General features: G+C 33.5%; 1 protein-coding gene across 13 annotated transcripts in view; it reads right to left on the reverse strand.

Annotated features, from left to right (window-relative positions):
• LOC114325428 (muscle calcium channel subunit alpha-1) overlaps positions 1 to 17,010 on the reverse strand; it is a 759,065-nt gene that overhangs the window by 152,331 nt on the left and 589,724 nt on the right. The gene's annotated exons all lie outside the window — the stretch shown is intronic.

Raw genomic sequence — 17,010 nt, forward strand, 5'->3', positions numbered from 1 at the left:
GCAAATGATTTTGTAACTTCATTTTCGTTCATCTTATAGCATATTTAGCAAGAAATAAAACCTAATGTATTTGAAATTGTTTATTTTCAAAACAATACATAAACCAATACTACTTTCAGCAATAATTGAATAGTGTTATTTGTTTTTTTTTCATAAAATCTTTTATAAATAAATTATTTACGAGGTTTATTGAAAAAGTAGATATTAATAATAAATTTGTTTTACAATAAAAATTGCCTTAAACATTACAAAAAAAAAACATTTAAAAAAGAAATGAGATTTACAATATATTTATTTACATAAAGCATATTCGTAATATACGCAAAAGGTACATACATATTAAAAAAATAAACGTCTAAATTCATAAACAAGAGCCAGATATAAAGCTATAGGCTCATTTTGAAACTTTCTGGGCGATTCTGCTGAAGGGCAATCTTTTTCTAATTTGATACATTAAAACTTTAAAGTAGGTTGCAATATGAAGGAAATTTCTAACTTATTTTGCAATATTTTTTAAGCCAGAAATCAGGATATAAACATGTAAAAAACGCCATTTTGAAGGTTTTTATATGACCATAAGTTTCTTCAAATACTTAATTTTTGCTGATAGACGAAAAAAGTGAAAATTTACCGATCTTTGTCCTTAATTCCTTAATAACTAATTACTTTTAAGGTACCAGTACACTTTAGAAGACCAAAAATAAGCATTTTTTCAAGATTTTTTTTCTTAGAACCTTTATTAAAAATGAACATAAAACTTTTTACATATTAATATCTAACTCTCAGAGAATACAAAAAATATATCTTTTTCCATTTATGCACGTACACTAATAATGTAGAGGGCGCCAAAGTCGAGGCCCCGAAAAAAAGTAGTTCCGATGGTGGACAGTTAATCTCAGGATTGGGATCTCCGAAACAAAAAAATCGTACGGCATTTGAAAAAGGAAGGTTTCTTACGTTACAATTTACCACCGTTAGTGAAAAATTCCGGAAAAAAAAGATTTTACGGAAATTTCAAAAAATTTTGTGAAAAAATCCCCCGTTTTCTTCAGTTTTTCATGGTTAAAAAATATTTATTTTTTATTTTTTGGTCAAATTGTGGTAAATTATTGTCACGTAAGAAACCTTCATTTTTCAAATGCAGTACGATTTTTTTGTTTCAGATATCCCAATCCTGAAATTAACTGTCCGCCATCATTTTTTGAGGCCTTGACTTTTGCGCCCCCTACAATATTAGTGTACGTGTATAATATAAATGAAAAATATATATTTTTGGTACTTTCTAAGAGTTAGAAAATAAGATGTAAAAAGTTTTATGTTCATTTTTGATAAAGGTTCTGAGAAAAAAATTCTTGAAAAAAAATGATTATTTTTGGTCTTCTAAAATGTACTAGTACCTTAAAAAATCGACTGGGAGAAACATATAGGGTCTTGTTATAGATGTACATGCTACTCAAAACACCTATCATTTGCATGGTTAGTCCAGTGTCACAAAAAGAGTCTTTTGTACTTTTTTCCCTGAACTAATAGGGTATAGCTATATTAGAATCCCTTCAGTTTGATTGAAACATCAGAAATTAATTGTTTTGTTAGTTATCAATGCTATGAATCCATGTTTGATAAGCTCTATAAAACTTTTTTGTATGGGCATAAATTCAACCACCTATGTCTTATCAATCCCTAAATGGTGTTTTGTCATAAAATCAATACCATAATAATCCCTCTTTTATTAACAAAAAATTTCATTTTTCCAACCCTTTTAGTTATAGGGTATGTATACAAATTTTGATTTATCAGATAATATGTTTTCGATGTTTCCCCGAATATCATTAATACCCAGCCAGGATCCGCATATTTTTGTAGTAAACTTATTGTTTCTTTCACATGAACAATTGGTCAAAATAGTTTTAATCTGTTATTCAAAATAAACTTGAAATTCAATAGGATTGCCAATAATAATTTTTTAAACAGTCGTAAAAAGTAAAAAACAATATTTTTTGCCTATAAAACGTTTAAGCGTTTCCAAATTAAAATACATGAACAGTTAACTAAGATAATTGCAAAAGCCCTTATTTTTGCAGTAATTTCAACATGGCCCCTACACTTCTATCGGACTGATTGCCGCCCTCTTTGGGCTCTTCTGATTCATTTCTCGCGGAAAATCAGTCCGCATTAACATTTTGGTTTTACAATTGGTTGTATCACTTCTCCTACAATTTTTGTTCATTCGTTCCTGTTTTTGCTTATGTTGCCCATTCTGTTACCCATTCTCTAACTCCCATCTTCTTAAGGTCCTCGACTATCTGGTTCTCCCATCTGGTTTTGAGTCTTCCTCGTGGTCTGCCTGATACAGGTCTCCATTTGGTAATTTTCTTAATAACGGCTTCTGGATTTCTCCTTTCTGTATGTCCAATTCATCGGAGTCTCTGTTCCTTGATAAATCTGATGATGTCTTCTCCATTCAAAAGTTCTCTTCCTTCGTGGTTTATCAGTCTAAATCCATTATTACCTAAGTTTAGTGGGCCGGCTATCCTCCAAATTATTTTCCTCTCTAGGGTCCTCAATTATTCCTCATCTTTCTGTGTCAGACACACTGTTTTAGTACATTCTGAGTAAGCTTCTTATCTTCGAGGCAGTTGTTATATTTCCTGTAGGTTCTATCTGGATTCTTTCATTGATTACTATACTTCTATCATTAGTTCCATTAACTGAGACCCCAACATATTTAAAGTGTTATACCTTTTCAAACAACAATGGAGACTGATACAACAATGGAGACCATGGACAGGAAAGAGAGCAAGATGACGACCCCAGATGAGATGGGGAGACGAGATAGGAGGAACGCACTGGAAACAGAAAGCACTAAACAGAAGAGAATAAAGGAAATTGGGGGAAGCCTATGTTCAAAATTGGACAAATTAAAGGGCAAAACAAGAAGAAAAAGAACAAAACCTTTTCAAACTCATATTCACCAATATTTAAACTTGTCACATTAACTGGATTTTTTCTTGAGCATAGTAGGATTTTGTTTGGTTTTGATTTATTGCTGAACCCCTTTTGGATGCTTCCTTACATAACTTCGCAAATTCTTCCTTTAAACTGTTTACGTTTCTGCTAATTAATGCTATGTCGTCAGCATACGTTACAAGTTGCGACGTCGATGTTATAATTGAACTTTTTAATTATGTTGTTATTAGGCAGGCCGCACATCAAAGAAACATGAAACGTAAATCACGTTTCATGGAAATAAAACACTGCTAAACAAACAGACGTCCGGCCATTTATGAAACTTTCCGAAAATAAAAATGTGTTATGAGCATGAATCACACTCGTTTCATTGGTAGGCGGACTTCAAGATTTGTTTAGCCGTGTTTAATTTTCATGAAACGTGTTTTACGTTTCATGTTTCATGTTTTTCGTTTCATGATTCGTTGGTGTGCGGCTTGCCTTATTGTTCATTCTCTAGTGACATTAAATAGTGCCGTTGATAGAGAGTCGCCTTGTCGTAGTCCAGTTGTTATTTCTATATTTTTGGTGACTCCGTCATCTGTTATTATTGCTGCAGTCGATCCTTCCATTTTCAGTTTCGTAAGTTTTATAAGTTTCATTGGGATATCTAGGTTTTTCATGTCTTCTATTCGGTCGGCTCTTGTTACGCTGTCAAAAGCTTGCTTGAAATCTATGAAAAAGATGTGTAAGATCTGTAAGTCATAACATTTCTCAATTGACTGTGTGATTATGTGTACTGCGTCTATTGTTGACCTTCCCTTTTTAAATCCGTGCTGGTAGTCTCCTATTTTAGTTTCAATGTATTTTGAGGTCTTTGTCTGATTAATGATGCCCCCTTTCTTTAGAATCGGAAATATCTCTCCAGTTTTCCATTCTTCGGGCATTCTCTCTTCTTCCCAAATCCTTATTATTAGGTCGTATATTTTCCGTTGTAGTTCTTAACCGCCTCGCTTTATTCGCTCGTTTGGGATTTTATTGGCTTCTTTCTTTTGTTTAAGATTTCTTATCACACGTAAAAAATCCTCATATGTCGGCTTTTCTATTTCGATTGCATCATCAAGGTATGTTTCTTCTGTGTATTCGAGAATACTTTCTCTCGCCTTCAATAACTCTTCGTAGTACTTCTTCCATATTTTGGCATCAATCTTAACTGTTGGTTTCTTCTTGTTTTGTGATTTTATATATTTATAAAGCTTTACATTATTCTTGCTATTTACTTACAACTCTTCTATAACTTCATCAATCCACAAAAGGGAAAAGAGAAGATCCAGAAGTAAAAGGATAGATCCGATTGAAGAAATAGGAAGGAATAATAGGAAAAGTATTGAGGAAATAACGACGATGGTAAAAACAGAAATTCACGAAAAAATGGGTAAAGGAAGAACAGAAAATGATATGAGAACAATAAGAAGAAGATACGTAGATTTATTTTGAAAATTACGTGAAAAATTTGGCTTGATTGATAAAATTAGATGCTCGATTATTTCGGCCGCCTGTGTGCACTGCACGCGCTGCACACGGCTTAGGTTCTGCTCCGTTAATGACTCATTTTCTGAGATTTAAATAATTGGTGAAGATATCAATAATAAATCTTGATTTATTGATCAGGACACAAACGCTAACATCTGTCATAGCCAAAGTAAACTCGCTGTGGTGCCTAATTTAAGATTTAAGCATTAATGTGCAAAGATGCTCCTTTAGTGCTGTGGAATGAATAGCGAGAGCATTTTTACGATAGTAGTAAAGTAGTAGTAGTAAAAAACTTATTACATCAGTCTTTTGTGAATAAATCATCAATTTCACGTAAAAATCTTATTCAGCTGTTTGAAAGTTGTTCTAAATGCTATATTATGGACAGCTTATGGTAAATTCGTGAAGACGTACAGCTGATTTTGCTTTAAACAAAGTGAAATGAAAAATATAAACAAAATGAAAAAAAAAATATTTTTTGGCGTTTTAGAGAAACATGATTCAAATAAACGTTGTAGATCTTAAAAAGTTCTTTAAAGTTCAAGTTTCTAAATTAAAATACATAAACAATTGACCGATATAATTGCAAAAACCCTAACTCTTGTAGCAACTTATGAATAAAAAAAATTTAACATCGAAGAAAAACTTATAATTGGCATAAGTATTTAATTAAAATTTAAACAGATTACAATAGTTGTTCAGAACGAACGTTTTCGGCCTTATCACTCCGTCTTCAGTGAACCTTGAAGTACTTGCGTTAATAACTACAAAACCAAACAGTGGTTGCGTTTAAATTGTTGATTACATACTTAAAAGCATTAAATTAAACGACATGAAGACAGTGAAAATGGATAAACTATCTGGGAACTGCATGTGCCCCTACTAGAAATAGAAATTATAGGTACAGTGGAACCCCGATAAGTCGGTCCCCGGTAACCCGGACCGATTTTCATTAGACAAACATTTCAACAATAAAAATGTATGTAATATAATATGAGAGATAATGGGTATTTGTGTAATTTGAACTATACGATAGTAAAAATGACTCATGGCACACGGCGGGAGAGCAACGTTCATTGTCTCGGATTATCGGAAACAACAGGCACCTGTTATTCCTTTATTTATTTCAAACTGTCTTAGCATTATTTAAAAAAGACTAAAATACTATTTAAAAAATTCTTTTTTAAACAATGGACTTAGTCTCCACTGTTCTTAAATAACATAACACTGTTCCGATTGTGACGGTATTGTGTGTAGTACAGTCGTATTTCAGTTATAACGGAGTTTATCTGTAAGTATACCGTATTTTATTATTTTTTACCATATTCTCCGGCTAATCCAGATTTTCGATAACCCGGATCGGCCGTGGTCCCGATTAACCCGAGTTATCGAGGTTCCAATGTATCTGTATTGAACATACACAACAGCTTGCCAATTGTTAGATAATTTATCCATTTTCATCTACTTCATTTTGTTTAATTTAATACTTTTGAGTCAACAATTTAGGCCCAACCACTGTTTGGTTTTGCGGTTATAAGCGCAAGTACTTCATAGTTTATTGAAAATGGACGATTGAAAAGTCCGATGGTAATTCTGAACAATCATTCTTATGGATTTTTAATTAAAAGATTTTATTGTTATTAAAAACCGTTTGAAAAGGGACTGAATTTTTAATATTATTATATAATATTAATATATGGTTTATAAAAATTTATAATACCTTTTATATTTTTTATGTCACGCGCTTGTAAGATTAAATTTACACCACCATTGGACTGCACCCTCTTTGAAGATCTTTCCGTAGTATGTATATGATTTTTAAACGATAACCTGACAGTCCTATTGAATTTCTAGTTTACGCAGAACAACACCGTACAAAAAGAAGAGTTGGATGAACTCTTTACATATTTCCAGAATTTTTACGAAGTTTTAATGATATTGTTCGTCCGCTATAACTTTTCCCATGTGTCACGATTCATTTTCAAACAAATTAAGTCAAAACATAAAGTGAAACGAACGTCGATGTGTATATACATTTTGTATACTGTATACTATAAATTACACACATCGGCGTACGTTTTACTTTATGTTTTGACTTAATTTGTTTGAAAATGAATCGTGACACATGGGAAATTTATAGCGGACGAACAATATCTAGGCTTCCACTGGTAAATTTTTTAATCAATAGTTCTCTCTCAGAAATTCCAAGTTTTGTTAATTACGCCGCATCAAAATTTTCCACTACTTACTCAACAGTAAAAATTGATTTTTTTTTTAATTTAAAAATGTTTAAACAATGTTTTGTCTAAAATAGTTTCTAGTCACTTTTATTATGTTAATCAGGAATCTGCACGAATTTTTAACGATATAACTTCTCGGTACCTAGGTTCTCTCTCTGTTTCTAGTAGTGTAGCCTCACAATGCATCGTGAGTCTTTGCTGTCTATACGATTTTCTTCCATCTACTTGGGTCCATCAAAACTTATCTCCAATTTTTTATTCCCATGATCTATTAAGATGCTATCTCTCCATCTGAGTCTAATGGTCTATGCACTTGGATTGGCGGATACCTAAATGCCGTTTATGTAATGAGGAGGAGGAAACTTCCTCACATGTCCTCTGGAAGTGCCCGGAATTGGCCTATAAGAGGTTCCATATCCTGGGTCCGGCTTTTATGCAGCCGAGACAGGTGAGGGAGTTGGGCCTTGAAGAGACTTGTCTTGTGGCTTTCTATGAGACCATACGGTTGCTGAACGATTAGTGACAGGAGGAGCTCAGATTAGCAGGCCCCGCTGATTCTGACAGACATGGAGGCCTGGTGCAGTCTGGACCCCAGGAACCAGGTTATGGACCGTGAGATAGGGGTGATATAATGGATCCGTCGTAGGAGGTCTAAGTGTCTGAAGGATTCACAAGTACCATACCAAGAGTCTAATGTTCTCTTGCCGACTGGAAACTCGTATATTTATTTGATGAAATGTTAGTCATAGGTTCTCTGCACATGTCCACCTAAGTCTCTGGAAATTTATCTCGTTGATTCTGCTTCGTTGGTTGTACATGTTTTTCAATTCTTTTGTAACCGATCAACATTGATTATCGATAGCTCAGTACCTAAAAGCCGGATTGCAAAGGATCGTGCAGATTTTTATTCAGCGCCATTAAATTGATTAGATTATGCACTTTATTAGGGGTAGGAAGCGATTGTAGTAGCCTTTCCTACTTAAACATGAAACTCACCTTTACGTTGTAGGTTCTCCCTGTTAGGTAACTAATCAGGCTCTAGCCTTTTGCCTTAATTAGTCCACCACTTGCCAATCGACAGCTTTGAGTGGACGAATTAAGTGGTGGAACAACTCATTGTCCTGGTGTCCTCTCCATTAAATATTAAAGATTGAAGAGCCTAATATGTAATGCCGGTAAGAATGATGACAAGGTTTTTTGATGAGAGTTTTGTCAAAATCTCCTTCTTATCCAAGTGCCATCTCCTCGATGGAGGTCAGCAATCATCATAGCTATTCGGACTTTAGAAACGGGTGCTTCGAAAAATTCATTTGATGTACTTCCTTAACATTCTTTTAGGTTGCGCAGCCACGATATTCTACGTCTCCTTATGATTTTCTTTCCTTGGATCTCTCTCTCCATAATCAGTTAAAGCAAGTTGCATCTCTCTCCATATATAATATGTCTTGAGATATTCCAATTTTCTTGTTTTGATTGTATCTAAAATTTCCATTTTTTTATTCATCTTTCTCAGAAACTCCTTGTTTGTTAAGTATGAAAAACATCAAAGTGCTTCTTATCTGTAGTTCTTAGTATTTGGATATAAAGCATGTTATATTTAGGGATTTTCCTACTATATATTGTTTGTAATGCGTGTAACATTTCTTCTTTGGTAATATCTGAACCTATTTCTTCTGAAGTAACTTCTATGTGTTCCAGGTCTTCTCTTTCATTATCCAGCAGTTCGTCGATGTATTCTGTCCAGCGTTGTACTTTCTCATCCGTATGTTATATCAATCCCGTATCTATTCAGAAGTGCACCAATTAGTTTTTGTTTTCTTAGTCCTGCCATTTCTTAACTGCCTTGTCTAGACTAAATAAATTATATCTTTTTTGAAGGCCCCGATCTCTTTTATTTCTACATTTCTCTATTCTCCTCTTGAAGTAATTCTTTGAAGTCTTTTAATGTTTTTAAGTGTGAGTGTAATTCTGGTGATAAATGGGTTGAGATCTGAGGCCACATCTTCCCCGGGATAAATGTTTTCACGGCTTTAACAGCATCGAGTATCTTTCATTATGATAATGTAGTGTATTTGTTTCCTAACTACTTTAGTACGGGATAGTAGTAAAGTAGTTTTCCACCTACCTCTACCGAAAGTATACTTTTCCGGACCTGATTGTAGGGAGCAAAGTTGTACTTTTCCTCCCTAGGGAGGAAAAGTAAAAGTGACGTCATGGTATTTCATTCATGAAATATAGCTTATTGACGCCCTGTACAACATCTATTTTATATTACGTAAGAATCTATACATTTTAACGTTTATTTATAAAACACCCTGTATTTTGCAGAATGGTAAAAAACAGTAAATTTTTATATTGATTTAACAATGTTTACATTAATAATTTGACAGTTGACAGTTATATTGTACCTACTTGTTAGTTTTAGTTTTAATAAATTTTGTTGGTTAGTTACACATAAATATGTAAATTAAGTAAAAATGAAAAAATGACTTGTTGTTTGAGGAAGGTGGAAAAATCATATGTATAAAATGGGAGTAAAGTGCCTTTTCCTCCCTTGAATGATTACTGCCCTCCGCTACGCGTCGGGCAGTAAACTTCATTATAGGGAGGAAAAGTAGCACTTTCCTCCCTTGTTATACAAATAGTTATTCCTAACTACTTTAGTACTAATAGTACGGGATTTTCATGAGACCAAGAGCGTTAGTTTGAGAATCAATTTCTTTAAATAAAGCACTTAAACCTATTCGTACACTGTACCATTTTATGTTAAAACCTTTTGTATGTGTAATTTTTTATATTGAACAACTTACGAGTATAAGAAAACTTTTAATAACTTCATAATTAATTTAGCTTATACCATGTAAATAATTTTTTATTAAATACCTTTTTAATAACTACTAATGCAATCTGAATTTTAATGGAATGTGGAATGACTGAATGGTTCTGTGTATTATAGAGCAAAAATACCTAGCAAAACATGTGCCACAGAATGACCAGGTGTGAATATTCCTTTTCGTATATTATTTACCCTTTTTTAATAGTTTAATTATAAAAAAATTTATCTTAATTACAATACATACAGGTATGGTGCAAATGAAAAGAATAAATTCGGTATTTCGTAAACCGGCGACAATAAGGGCAAATCCCAAAACAGGTCGACTTTTATTTTTAAATTATGATATTTTGGCATAATCTGCCAAAATATTATTGGTGTCTATGTATACATATACAATATATGTCATACTAGTGACGTCATCCATCTGGGTGTGCTGACGTAGTCGATGATATTTTTGAATATATGAGTAGGGGTCGTGTGGTAGCTCATTTGAAAGGTTATTCAATTCTCTCTTCAGTAATATAAACACTTACATAATGATTTATACAGGGTGTCCAAATTTTTTTTTAATTAAATTATTTGACAAAAAAAGAAGAATAATATGTACTTAATTTATTTAATTCAACGTACATTTTACTGTTGTCCAAAACCAGAAAAAAATGTTTATATCACAAATAAACATTGTTTTTCGATTAAATTCAATGCCCAAGCCAGTTCCAGCCAGCCATCTGCTTCTTGGAAATTTGAACATTTAATTTAAGCGAAAAGAAATGTTTATCTGTAAAATAATAGCTATTTGTATAACAAGGGAGGAAAGTGCTACTTTTCCTCCCGAGAATGAAGTTTACTGCCTGACGCGTAGCGGAGGGCAGTAATCATTTAAGGGAGGAAAAGACACTTTACTCCCATGTTATACATATGGTTTTTCCACCTTCTTCAAATACCAAGTCATTTTTTCATTTTTACTTAATTTATTTATGTAACTAACCAACAAAATTTATTAGAACTAAAACTAACAAGTAGGTACAATATAACTGTCAACTGTCAAACATAAGTCAAATTATTAATGTAAACATTGTTAAATCAGAATAACAATTTACTGTTTTTTACTATTCTGCAAAATACAGAGTGTTTTTAAATAAACGTTAAAATGTATAAATACTTAATACGTAATAGAAAATAGATATTGTACAGGGCGTCAATAAGTTATATTTTATGAATGAAATACCATGACGACACTTTTACTTTTCCTCCCTAGGGAAGAAAATATTTTTACTATTAATTTTACTATTAATTTTTAATATTTTAGGAAAAGTACAACTTTGCTCCATACAATCAGGTCCGGAAAAGTATACTTTGGGTAGAGGTAGGTGGAAAACATTTTTGACACCTACCTCTACCGAAAGTATACTTTTCCTGAGCTGATTGTAGGGAGCAAAGTCGTACTTTTCCTCCATACAGAGTTAAAGCATCTTTCCTCTCTAGGGAGGAAAAGTAAAAGTGACGTAATGGAATGTCATTGATGAAATAACTTATTGATGCCCTGTACAATATTCCATTACGTAAGTATCTATACACTTTAACGTTTATTTATAGAGCACCTTGTATTTTGTAGAATGGTAAAAAACACTAAATTGCTATTTTGATTTAACAATGTTTACATTAATAATTTGACTTATACTTGACAGTTGACAGTTACAATGTACCTTCTTGTTAGATTTAGTTCTCTAATAAATTTTGTCAGTTACATAAATAAATTCTTTAAAAATGAAACAATGACTTGGTATTTGAGGAAGGTGGAAAAATCAGATGTATAACATGGAAGTAAAGTGCCTTTTCCTCCCTTGAATGATTACTGCCCTCCGCTACGCGTCGGGCGGTAAATTTCATTCTCGGGAGGAAAAGTAGCAGTTTCCTCCCTTGTTATACACATATCTATTTACTGATTTCTGATAGCAATAAAATATATTTTAAATTAAATAAATTGCATACATTCTTCTTTTTTGTCAAATAAGTTAATTAAATATTTTTTGGACACCCTGTATAAATAATTATGTAAATGGTTATATTATTGAATAGATAATTAAATAACTTTTCAAATGAGCTAGCACAGGACCCCTATTCTCATTTAAAAAAATCATCGATTACTTCATCACGCCCAGATGGATGACGTCACTAGTATGATATATATGCCAAAAGTTCATAATTTAAAAATAAAAATCGACTTGTTTCTGCTTACGAAATAACGAATTCATTCCTTTCATTTGCGCTCTACTGTATATGCTTTCTCTTTACAAATAAGTAATTAAATTAAATAACCAAAGTTCACCATGTTTGTGTGAAAAGCTTCTAATAATTGAAAATGCTCTGAAAGCTTACCAACATCAAGAAATCGATATGATATCCATGAAGTCAGCTGTGATGGCAGCACATCTCGAAACAAAAAATAAAAAGAAGAGGATAGAAGATGATAGCTCAGCGTCGACATTGACAGACAAATAATGATAGCAGCCAGACACATAAGACATACACACTAACGCAACGATGAGAGCAGAAACAAGACAAAGATAGTGAGCGTGATTTTGTGAGCGGCGTACATGTTCTCTACGCATGCCGCTATATCCATTACCCGCTAAAAAATAGTTACTAATCCGCTATCCAGCTACAGCCAGAACATGCACACGTTCAATTAATATTTTCTTACAATATGAATATGCAGAATGGACTCTGAAAATAATACGATAGTAGATATGGCAACAAATAAATAATTTAATGCCATTCGGTCAGTAGTTAGGGGAGCGTTCAAGTATTATTACGTAACGCGATTTTTGAAGATATTTAACAACCCCCCCCCCCCCCAACCTGCGTTACGTAATACTTGAACGTCCCTAGTCTCTCTGTTTTTCTCCACCCAATATTTCCTTTTGCGAAAGCCTTCCCAATATCTGCGCTCCATGTTCTTGCTGGTCTGCCTCTTCGTCCTTTTTTATCGGATACAGCTTTCCTTTCCCTCTTTACAGTTCTACACTCACTCATTCTCGGCTAATCACGATAAGTGTTCGTTTCAAGGCTTTCTAAGGTTATTCCGATACCGCACCTTTCACGTATTGCTTCGTTTCTTGTATAATCACGTCTGGTCACACTGGTTACCGGTTACCGCTCGCAAATATCGCATTTCGCATGCTTGAATTTTACTTCGAATTTTGTTCTTCACTGTAAAAGTTTCACTACCGTATGGTATACAGTTTTACTTCCTTTCTCTAATAAAACTCTTATATTTAAATAAGCGTGGCTTAGTTTAGGTGCACTAATTATTCCGATATTTATTCCTGGTTGTATAATCCCTTGTCCATTCATGGTTGATTATAGATACTTGAAGTACTCTACTTCTACTGTCTCCTTGTATAGCAAAATTGATATACAAAACATGTATTTGACACACAGAGCAAAAAAGTATTGTATTAAATCGTATGAAATAGTGAGCTTGTTGTCATATCTATTCTTGATCTATAACGTTCAAAAATACGTTGAAAAATAATATAGTAAACTATTTACCGATGCGTAAATTAAATATTTATTATAGTACATGTTATGGATTGTTTTAAACTACATTTTTTTCGGAAATTCGATATTTCGTTGAATGTTTATTCTTTCAACTTCATCAGGAACTTAAAAATGTATTTTATTTTATGAAACTAATTCTATCGGCGGCAAAACACATGACGATCTTCGAGCATCTGAAGCGGTACCGCTTTGGGATGTCCAGGCACTTATTTTTTAAATGCTAGTTATACGAAGAGAATCGTACTCAAGGTACCTTGCTCTTAGTTATTTATTTGATGCACAAATTATTTTATACTTGTGAGCAAAATTCATGGTGGTAAAATAAAAACTTCATTTTGCGCAGAAGGAAAAAACATCTCCAAAGTACCGGGTGTCCCAATAAGAATGGCTCTCCGCCATATCTCAGGAACAGTTTATAGTACAGCTTTGAGAAAAAGGATTATAACAAAAGATGCCTCGGAAAAAGCCTGGAAATGATTTCCCTTTTATAATTGTAGGCCCACCGCTAGAGGGCGTAATTGAATATCAAAACTTTTAAAATCAAAATTTTAGAAAATTTGCCTAATGAAAGGGCACTGAAAATCCGATCATCATATGCTTCATAAAATTCTGCGCGTATTTGATTTCACATGTTTAAGTCTACCTTGACAATTAAGAGGTGGGTGTGAGTGGGAACCTTGTTATGAACAAATGGCTGTTAGTCTGGTTCTGCTAAATTGAATTTTGCAAACTTAGTCTTGTTGAAAACAGCTCTTTCTCGTCAATGAAAGCGTTATAATTTAGAAACAGCCTAATAAGTAATATGCCAGCTAGGAGGCGTTATTTAATTTTTTTCAGAAATCTAGTTTTCTTTGGAAAACATTAAATACAAGTATGCATTTTCAATCCTGTACTACAAAATTGGACCAAATTAGCAACAGAATAGCGAAAACCTCATGTCGATACCTTTTTTCTATCTCGAGATATCTTAAGAAACGTGTAAATTTTAAACATAACTGTTACTATCACCGGAACACGAAGTTAAGGAAAAGTAGTGTGTTGTGGAAAAAACAAAAAACATTTTCCAGATGTCAACGTATATAATTAATTAAAACAACAATAAGACAAACAACACTATAAAATATAACAAAGAAATAAAAACAACTACTTAGTGACGACCTAAATGTTCAAATTGTTGCCCATCATTTTCGATGCAAGCATTTACTCTTTCAATATAAGATTGAACAGCAGTTTCAATTTCTGCTCTCGAATTGCTTTGAATGACGTTTCGTATTCTCTGGATCATGTTTTCTCCTAGTAGTGGGCCTAGCTTCAATAACAAAAGGTCTTTAATCTGTCCTTATAAATAAAAGTCTATTCTGACTTAGAGATTTTTTGAAACCGCTGTTCAATCTATATACTTTTGAAAGAGTAAATGCTTGAATCGAAAATGATGGGCAACAATTTAAGCACTTAGGTCGTCACTAAGTAGTTGTTTTTATTTCTTTGTTATATTTTATAGAGGTGTTTGTCTTATTGTTGTTTTAATTAATTAAATACGTTGACATCTGGAAAATGTTCCTTTGTTTTTTCCATAGCACACTACTTTTCTTTAACTTTGATTACCGGTGACAGTAACAGTTAAGTATGTTTAAAATTTACATTTTTCTTAAGATATCTCGAGAAAGAAAAAAGGTATCGACATGCGGTTTTCGCTATTCTGTTCTGCGAATTTGGTCTAATTTTGTAATACATGATAAAAAATGCATATTTGTATTTAATATTTTCCAAAGAAAACTAGATTTTTGGAAAAAATTAAGTAACCCCTCCTAGCTGGCATATTACTTATTAGGCTGATTCGGAATTATAACTCTTACATTGACAAAAAAAGAGCTGTTTTCAACAAGACCAAGTTTGCAACATTCGATTTAGCAGAACCGGAGCAATTTTTTGATAACAAAGTTCCCACTCACTCCCACCTCTTATTTGCAAAGGAAGACTTTAAACTTGTGAAATCAAATATGCGCAGAATTTTATGAAGAATACGATGATTTTATTTATAGTTATTTACCTTTCATTAAGCAAATTTTGTAAAATTTAGAATTTTTTATTTTTGATATTCAATTAAGCCCTTCAGCGGTAGATCTACATTATTATGAAAATAATTTCCAGGCTTTTCCCGAGGCAACTTTTGTTATAAATATGTTTTTCTCAAAGCTGTACTATACACGGTTCCTGAGATATGGCCGAGAGCCATTCTTAATGGGACACCAGGTACACAAAAAATGAAAAATTTGCTACTCGGAAAATATCGACAGAAATGAGTTCAATTTTGTTACTTGGCAAATTTCGAGGTCGGTAAATGACGGTTCTTGATTTACCTGGTGCCAAGAGTGGATCTGGTCTCCGAGATTTTTATTTTACTTTTATTCGAAATTCGTCGAAAGTCATTATTCAGCATCCGCAAAGTTTTCAGCACCCCCAAAAACCCATGAGTAATAACTTTTGAATGATTTCGAATAAAAATAACATAAAAATCCTTGCCTAGGAGGAAGGACCATCCTGGACATCAGGTAGCTCGAGGACAATCTTCGTTATCATATTCGTGTTTAGCGACCTCGAAAACTTCCGAGTAATGACTTTAGACTGATTTGAATGAAAATAACATCAAACTCCAGTAGATGATCTTCACCCTGCGCACCAGGTAGCTGGAGGACCATCGTCGTTATCATATTCGTGTTCAGCGACCTCGAATACGCCCCAAGTACCAAATTGAACTCATTTCTGTCGATATTTTCCAAGTTCCAAATACACTAATCACAAAAAGTATCGCATTATTTTTGAAACAAAAATATTTTTTAAAAATATTAATACTACTATTAATAATAAAATTAATACTCGTCTATCGTCTTTAGTTGTCTACAAACCCATAACATTTCAATTTGAAGCGTGTTTTTAGAGAAGAAAAAAACGTTGTTAAAACAATATATTTATTTTGGATATAATTTGTGTCCGAGAATTTGATCTCTGCAATATATCTGCTTGTGTCTTCAATGATGAGGTGCGTTCTTAAAAAAATGAGTAATATAACGTCAGAACAAGCAGCTGGAATTGTAACTTTAATTGGAGATGGACGATCGCAGCAATATCTTGCTGATGTTAAGGAAATCCACCAATCCGGCGTTTCAAGAGCTTTAAGAAGGTATAGAGAAAGTGGAGGATACACAAGAAGACTAGTTCCAGGTGCACGAACTCCGTAGATGAACGTTATTTACGTCTGTAGACTTTGCGTACACAACATATAGCTAGATAACTGTGGAATAATCTTTCCACAGCCGGTGGCCCGTAATGATCGGTTCGTAAAGTGCCAATTCGGTTAGAACATATTAAGGGAATTTGGAATCAGAGCCAGAATGCCTGCTACTGCTCCACTGTTAACGAGTGCACATCGTATAGCACGTTTAAGTTTTGCACCAGAACATTTAGATTGGGATATTATTAACGACTGGACTATGAACTGCACTTTATGGATCCGACAGACGCTTTGCACTGTCGGATCCACAAAGTGCAAATCTTAGCTTATCCATAAAAATAATATCCCAGTCGTTAATATCCCAATCGCGATGCCCTGATGCAAAACTTAAACGTGCCATACGATGTGCCCTCATTAACATTGGAGCAGTAGCAGACATTCTGGCTCTGATCTCAAATTCCCTTAATCTATTTCTAACCGAATTGGCACTTATTCGAACACTACGGGCTGTGGAAAGATTATTTTGCAGTTGTCTAGCTGTAACATGATGTGTACGCAAAGTCTACAGATGTAAATAACGTTAATCTGCGGGGTTCGTGCACCTGGGACGTCCTGGAACTAGTTTTCTTGTGTATCCTCCACTTTCTCTAAACCTTCTT

Source organism: Diabrotica virgifera, chromosome 10 (genome assembly GCF_917563875.1).
Source record: "Diabrotica virgifera virgifera chromosome 10, PGI_DIABVI_V3a".
NCBI lineage: Eukaryota > Metazoa > Arthropoda > Insecta > Coleoptera > Chrysomelidae > Diabrotica > Diabrotica virgifera.